Below are 8,434 nucleotides of genomic sequence, written 5' to 3' on the forward strand. Positions count from 1 at the left end.
AATACAGAGATACAATATACATTATTATTTTTTCCATTAAGCTTATATCCCATCACCCCATCTTCTAACACCACTAGAGGCTTAGTCACAGTAAAATCGCATTGACTTGTCACTTGTTGCAACTCAAGTGCATTGGCATTAGAAATCCCAAAATGCTCCTTTATATCTTGCAAGCTAATTTCACATAGTGTTGTGTCAAATCTTATGGAGAGAGTCTTGTTGAAGCTATCTTGGATGTGCACTGTGGAAGAAGGCATGGTGAATATTTCTGACCTAACTACTTAGTTGTTGAAAGATGAGAATATGAAGCCGGCAAAGAGCACAGATGATGCAGAGCTGGATACACCACTCATGGAATAGATTCTAGTCTTTGATTTTCTATTATCTTTTGTTGAATAATTTGATGAAGATGTCAAAAAAGATAAACATTACGATTTAATAATAATAATAATAATTAGTCATGGTCAATAATGAAATAACATAGGAATAAAGGGTTATAGATGTTTCGTGTCATGTGCATGATTAATGTAATATTCACTACCCTACGCTAACTATTCTAATAACTAATTTCTTGTTTTATTGTCTTTTGTTTCCAAGCAGGAAGCCTCGTGCGACTTCATCTTTGCAACCTCCTCGACCAGGTATGCTCTTCTACTGAACCTCTCATTTTCTTGGCTATGCACAGGGAGGCAGGAGAGCACCATGTATTCATACGCAATGCGAGGCGCAATGTGTCTCTATGGCACAAGGCGTATTGATACGCGCAGTGGAGAGCACTGTGTATCCATACGCGCAGTGGACAGCACCGTGTATCCATATGCAGTGCTGTGTGATGACAGAGCAACATGCGTATAGGCAACATGCTGCTGTGTGACGGTGGAGTAACATGTGTGGTGTATCAATACGCATAGCAACATGCATGGTGTATGAGGTAGTGGAGAGCACTATGTATCAATACATGGTGTTGTGTGTCTCTAGGACATTGCCGAAGCTAGGATTGAAGGGGGTATGGTTAAAAACCGGAGGGATTGGAAACTTGTCTTAGAACAACCCTATTTAGGTTGAAGATTTATTTAAATCTAATTAAAGGTTCTGGCTGTATGCCGACGATGGCTGTTTTCATTCTATGGGGGAACCAGATCTACAATGAGCATTGAGGTCATTGGTGATTGCCAAATGGTTAGGCCATAAAGGAATGGTCTAGCATGCCATTTGCTTCTTGCAAGGTAAAATTTTACTCCTGCCATGTCTGGCTGTCAGCACTGTAGTTATTCTTTTCGGCATAGTGTGTGTTCACCTTTGTGCCCATTTTGTCATGGTTTTGATACTCTTATCTCCACAGTCTTATTTCACCTCGAGGCTGTGATATTACAAGTACCTTAAATGGATTGTCATCTACATTTTGGGCAGTTGCGAAGTTCTCGGTGTGGTAATTTGGTAGGTATTTTAGCCCTTGGTGAATGGCCTAGAAGAACCATTGCACAAGCTATAGAATTATCATGACCTTGCAAAAGATTGATTACATTTAGTGTGAAATAGTGGTTTGGCAAAGGAGCAGCACAAAGTCCAGAAGTATGGGTAAAACTGTTGCAAGATAGCAATCTGCGTTAACCAGTTGACTTGTGATGTGTTGGTAACTCAAGAGAGCCCATCCAAGATGTTGATGATGATGGCAGATGCAGACTCAAAGTGGAGAGCACCGCGTATCAATACACGATGCTACATGACATTCACGATGGCCGATTTGATCTTGTGCATGTGAACCAACAAAGGGCTCTCGATCAACTCCTGCACAGTGGCTCTCACACAGGCATGGCACATCGTGTTGCCCATCTAGCCCTAGGTGATCGTGGGAATGATTCGCTCCCTAACGTTCTTCACGGGTATCCTGAGGTGCAACTCATGGTCAGGTGGGAGCTGATGACCTCCCAAAAGCATGCTCTTGGCCCATGTTGTCCATAAGAGCTTGGTAATGCGAACAAGTAGAGAAGGAAAGAGAGCACCACGTATTGATATGCGGTGCAATAGGCACAATGTGTCTCTATGGTATAAGGCATACGTATTGATACGCACAGCCGTCCATGAGCACATGGTTGTTCGCCAAAGAGAGATTGAAGCCCCCACACTTAAACCTGGTAACCCGCAGCAGAACAGATCTGATCATCTTCAGAAATTATATATAATGCATGCAAGCTGTGTATAATGGCAGTGCATGTGGAGTAGGTACAATATATTATGCTACCTGAATAGCCACGATAGGAGGGTCTTTGTCCCCTTCTCGGCGCAAGAAGAAGCAAGCTAGGGAACAAGAGATCCAAAGAAGGATTGAGCGACGATATGTCGCCGAGCTCTGAGAAATCCATGTCCACATGGGCGGCGACAAAGTACACCCCCTCCCCTCACTCCACCATCAGCTTCTCATCGCACTGGTTCACACGCATTCTGGCCGCCGCCCATGGGTAATGCTCTAGCAGCTCCTGCAACGCACTTCTTAGCACGCCGCCCACGTTCCATGAGCTCTTTCCCTGCGGAGGTGTTCTGTAGAAGAGAGCGACTGAGTTGTAGTAATTGTAGAGCTGATCCACGTTGGAGAGCTCCAACATTGTTCCCATTTCTCTGGGCTCTCTTACGTTCACCATCATCGCAGGCTCAAAAGTAAGCCTCTCCCAGCTTTAGAGAAATGTAATGTAAAGGCTGGTTGGATCTTGGTAATGAGGATGCATGCATGTATCGAAAGAGCAAGCCCATTTCTCATATTTTGGTGACGGGCATGTACTTGTAAGAGAGAGGGAGATGTACAAGATCCATTTAAAGAAGGGTGGTGGGTCAAATGTGGACGTGCATGGTGGTCGTTCTTCATGTTCCACTAAATCTTCACAGGCCCAAAAAAGTAAGTGCCACAATATCATTGGATTAAACAATAATTCTAATTACGTCATTTGGTATGTTCTTCAAGCAAGAATTTGTGTTGTAGTTCAAGAGGTTGTTGATGAAAGCCCGCCCCGTAATGAGGATAGTGGCCATGTGGATGTGAGTTAGGACATTGAAGTTGACCAACATCATCTCATCACTCTCTTGGTTATGTTGATAGGGTTTTATTCAATCTAGTATTCATGTTTGGCACAACATGCAGAGGACAAAGTTGCTGCAAAAGAGATGGTGACATTCAATTTTGTTCGACCATTCCCTCTTGATTTGTTGCATCTCTCTGGCCATGTGGTGCCCTATGAATGCATGGTAGGTGATTACGTGTCCATGGGGCTTGATTTTGTTGGTTGGCAACAAGAAGAATTCCTCATACAAACTCGTACATGATTTCTTCACCAAAGTAGCAAGGGAGGACCACATATATATGAGGATGAGAAAGGTAGTCAAGTGGGCCACAGACTTGGTCTTCGTTGACTTTCCTATAGGGTACAAGTTGGAGGTGGGAGGTGGTATGCACCCTTAAAACATGCTAAGCGAGGGGCACATTTAGCACGGCATCACAGTGGGAGCAGCATCCTTAGCGGATAGTGGATGGTTGGTGTTATGGGTACCACTAGTAGGTGTTCCATCTCACTGAGCTTCTTGTTTTGTTTCCCTTATAAAAAATTATTTGACTAATCTACTAAACTATTTGTTATGCTGCTTAGGATAAGCTGTAACTTGGTTGGAGTGCTACCTGCATGTCTAGGGACTTGAGGTTGGGCATCACATCTTCGACCACGACAAATTGCCACATGGATATGATTTCCAAGTCGGAATCGAACTGGTGGTAAGATTCTTTGCATTGCTCCAATGAAGTTAATTTGATCGTTGTGACGTGATTTCTAAACCTCTTTCATGCAGATGAGGGTGTTTGCACGGCGAGTCAGTTTGCTAGCCTCTAGTGTATCTAGAGGAGAGCATGTCTTTCTTCAGGAGGTTGTAGCTTCAATAAGGTAGTGATTGTTGGACACAGTACCTCCTAGATGCACGTAAGATGGTCAGGCCATCATCGACCAATACTTGGCGTGGTGCTGTAGAGCGATCCACAAGTTTTGTTTCTTGCATTCTACACCTTCTATGTCCCTAGAGTGTTCTTGTGTTGGAGATGGGGTGTGGCACAGTTCCCATGATGCGTGTTTGTCACGCCTCTGCACGACCGTGCTTCTCTTTCGATGAGAATGATGGCATAGTCAATGGTGTGGTACGACTTTTGGTACAGATTGCTAGTGCTAAGAAGGCGCGCTTGGAGTTTCATGATGCGGAGGAGGACATGGGTGATGCCTACAAGGTCTCCATGTAGATAATCCATTTGATGATTTGTGATGATCCACACTCAGCACTACTCTTCTGAACATACATTGCCATGTTTTCGTTTCTTGCTTTCTGCTACCATGGATAGATTTTGTTTTTGCATGGATTAACTTTGTTATTATTCACTTTCTTTTTTAGGCACTTACATATTTTGTGCTATTATGTAAGGTTAGGTTTGTTGAATAGTTATAGCTTCATTGAGTGAGCTTCATTGAGTGATGCTATTATATTGTTGGGATTGACTCAAGGTTGGCTTCCCCTCGTTTTTATCATGTTTTTTGTAGCGTCCTACCATGCTATGTTGAGGACATGGCACAAGAGATGGCTCAAAGAGAGTGATTTGATGGTGATGCAAGACAAAAGAAACTTGTGCCTTGCTTCTACATGGACGATAAATGCTCTGAGGCCTGATATTGTTATGTTTTGTTGTGAGTTGAGCTACCTATTGTTGTTAGGTAGACATGATGTCCTTCTTTGTGGATGATAATTCTCAGAGGCCTGACCTCATGTGGTGTTTTTTTGTGAGATGTGTTAGCTATTGTTGAATATATGGATAGTCAATATTATAATGTTTTGTCGATAAGTGCAACAAAGGGTAGTGTATTGTGTGTTGGGAGAGGAGCTTGGGAATGTAAATGAACTAATCATGATGTCGATCAATGATAACATATGGTTGTCACGTTCGTATATGGTTCTACCTTGGAATATGGCTCGCTCGGTTTTCTTTGCTCGCTTTTTCGACTGCCTCCCCCACTAGAAGAAACTTGATGAGCCTTCACAAAATCAGGAACTTTATATCCAATGAAATAGAGAACACAGAATACTTTTATAATCTTTAAAAGAAGACCGATTTTGGAGTATTGTAGTGATGATGATGGATCTGCAAAGCTCTTGTTTCCATTCTCTTGATGAACATTATCTCTTACCTTGCTGGTTTATTATGTATGTCGTGAAGCAGTGGCCATACTTGAAAACTACCAACATTTGCGGCTTTTTTTAAGAGAGCATTTTTGGGCACCCTAGATGGTAAAGGGATGAAACCTTCACCATTGTCCTTTTGTGTAGATGGTTTACGGTGCTCTAGCAAACACCTGTAAAAAGAGAAGCCCACATTGGTCTTGTGTGGATGGTTAACAGTGCTCCAAGATATCTTATAAGAGCAGCCCACACCCTAGTGGGATGACTTCTCTCACTTTGGCGAGCTCTGACGATAAGAAAGAGCAAGAGGTATGAGAAGAAATGGCAGCATCAACTATCACAATGATCAAGAGAGGAGTACACCCATCCCAACAACTAGCATGCCGATGGATCAGCTTATGGAAGAGGCCAATCTAGAAAAAAAAAGTAAGCTAAGATTAAGAGTGCATAGATACATGTGCTTAGATTCATATTTTTTACCCTTATTATATGAAAATTAAAGAAGAGATGATTGAAATTAAGTGAACTAATAGGGGTTAAATTATACTTTATTTAAGGTCAATATTAGGGTAATGCCTAAAGCATAGTTATTTACCTTTTCCAAGAATTTTTAAGATTTAAGTGACTTTTTACTTAGTGGCCTTTCAAATTAGAAGTTAGTGATTAAATTTAGAGAAGTTTATGTTCCTTTTCATTTTATGGGATAACGACAAGGATCATTGAACAATTTGTGGGACAAAACTCATGTGACCCAATAGATAAATATGTAAAGTAACTATGAGATTAAGCCATATAAGTTATGATGGAAATTTATGCCAAGAGGAATGTGTCAAAAAAAATTAGTCCAAAAGGATAAAGGATATTGTCAAGACCATAATTCTTTATATGCCTATAGAATCAAATTCTAGGTATGTGGTGCTTTCAGTGTTTTCAAAAGAATGTTTAGTGAAATATATTTTCATATGGTACATTGGTGGTTTTTGACAGTACCTCAGAAGTCAGATTTGTTCCGTGTGGTTCAGCAAAACTAGGGACTTCATGCGAAGGTGTTTCTTTAAGACCTTGATCCCTCTCAGACTAAATATGGATTATTTTTTGCTCCACTTGTGGATGGATGGATGAGATTCTAGTGTTTTGGGGTGTTCACGAGATTACTTCTCTAAGAGAAACAATCTTCCATGAGCTTGTGTTGGTCGGGATGATGGACACTCTTAAGAGCTAGTACCTAGGTCAGGATTCAAGAATGTTGTGAACTTCGAGAGATAAGGTGATGTTTCCTGAGTTGCATAACATAATCAGTCATTGTAATGTCCATGGACCATGTGGGGAACTAAATATGCGCTCTCCTTGCATGGTTAATGGGAGTTGCAAACATCGTTATCCTCAAAAGTTTTCTCACACTACTATCATTGATGACAATGGGTATCCAACTTACATGCCGACGAGACAATAGTAGTTTCATACAAGTAAAGGATCATAGGGTGGACAGTCGATGGGTTGTTCCAAATAACCCTTTTCTCTATATGAAATACAAAGTCCATATTAACATAGAAGTATGCTCTACTATTACATCTATGAAATATTTGTATATGTATACAAAGGACATGATAGAGCTACTATAGAGTTGTAAGATACACATGGGTTATTGATGAGGTTAGTCAATAATCTGGATACACGGTACGTGTGTGCAGTGTCAAAGGCAAGTTGGCACTTATACCAATATGATTTATGTGATAAAAAGCCATATGTACAAAGGTTGCATGTTCATCTTCCGATGCAAAATCATGTTATATTTAATAACCATGATGATTTTTGTGATGCAATTACTCGTGAATAGAAATCAAAGAACTACTCTCTAAATGGTTCAGAGCTAATCAATTTGCATGTAGATGCAAATAGCCTACTATATGTTGATTTTCCTTGCAAGTGGGTGTGGAATACAACTTCTCTATCATGGACTAAAAGAAAATGGAAAAATATTATTGGACATATGTATAATGTTAGCCTGAGTGCAGGTGAGCAATACTACTTACACATGTTACTCATAGTGTGTAAAGGCTGTAAATATTTTGAGGATGTACAAACAGTGAATGGACATTTGTATTCCTATTTCAAGGCTACATGTGAGGCCAGAGGAATGCTGAAGAGTGATGAGGAGTGGTATATGTGTCTTCAAGAAGCTGCATTTCAGAAAACAAGATTCCAACTGCGTTAGATGTATAATGTTAGCCCGAGTGCATGTGAGCAATACTACTTACACATGTTAGTCATAGTGTGTAAAGGTTCCAAATCTTTTGAGGATGTACGGACAGTGAATGGATATTTGTATCCCTATTTTAAGGCTGCATGTGAAGCCAGATGAATGCTAAAGAGTGATGAGGAGTGGTATATGTGTCTTCAAGAAGCAGCATTTCAGAATGCAAGATTCCAATTGTGTTAGTTTTTTGTCCTTATTCTTGTGTTTTGTGAGCCTATATCTCCTAGACAACTTTGGAATAAATTCTCTACTAAACCTTTAGATGATTTTTTTCATGGCTTGCAAAGAAGGTGTGTTGATGTTGGTGTTTGTCATTCTATATTGACAGGTAATATTGCTTATTAGGATGGATATGGCAAGGAGATCATTTTCATTTATTTATCGCAATGGACAAGATATCAAAGGTATTTGTCTCGATCTTTTTTATAATATAGTCATCATTGTTTACCACAATCTATTGAATCTTCATGGCTCAATTGTAGATCCCCGTCTTAGAAAGGATAAGCAGCCGCATCCCTAATGATCGAACTATTAGAGTGCACAAGTGTACTAGGGTATTAAAACTTACTTTTTATGTAGTTATCGCGTTTAATTGTAAATATAAATTTTTATTGATATATTTTTTTGAAATAAGATTTTTTTTATTTTTTTGAACCTAGATTATTGCTAGGTTTGTATGGTCCAGATACTTACAGTGAGAGCTTTGGGCTTCTTGGAATTTACAATCTAAGATTGTGAATGATTGCTGATCAGTTTCATGTACATGTTTGTAGACTATGATCAGTTTCATGTACATGTAATGTGTGTAGACTGCCATTCTTCTCAAGAATTGATCCATCGAATGAGTTTTGTAAGATTTTTTCTTGATATCTTTTATTTTCTAAAAAAAAATATTTCTTTCAATAGCTAATGCTATTATCTTATATACATTTTTTGGACAAATGGAGGCGAGGAGTATAGGCTCCCAAGGAGAGATAA

General features: G+C 39.9%; 1 long non-coding RNA gene across 9 annotated transcripts; it reads left to right on the forward strand.

Moving 5' to 3' along the window:
* Positions 1–531: 531 nt before the first annotated feature.
* On the forward strand, positions 532–4,855 carry LOC147639585 (uncharacterized). 9 transcript variants are annotated; one of them, XR_015270082.1, is made up of 5 exons: positions 554–641; positions 1,140–1,226; positions 3,677–3,757; positions 3,832–3,923; positions 4,566–4,855. It is a non-coding gene; the product is annotated as an uncharacterized LOC147639585 (long non-coding RNA). The 9 variants fall into 9 exon arrangements; XR_015270087.1 differs by lacking the exon at positions 3,832–3,923 and having other exon boundaries at positions 3,636–3,757; XR_015270090.1 differs by lacking the exon at positions 3,832–3,923.
* Positions 4,856–8,434: the final 3,579 nt, after the last annotated feature.

The sequence above is a fragment of the Cibotium barometz genome, chromosome 3 (genome assembly GCF_041138505.1).
Source record: "Cibotium barometz isolate CiBa-2024 chromosome 3, ASM4113850v1, whole genome shotgun sequence".
Lineage (NCBI taxonomy): Eukaryota > Viridiplantae > Streptophyta > Polypodiopsida > Cyatheales > Cibotiaceae > Cibotium > Cibotium barometz.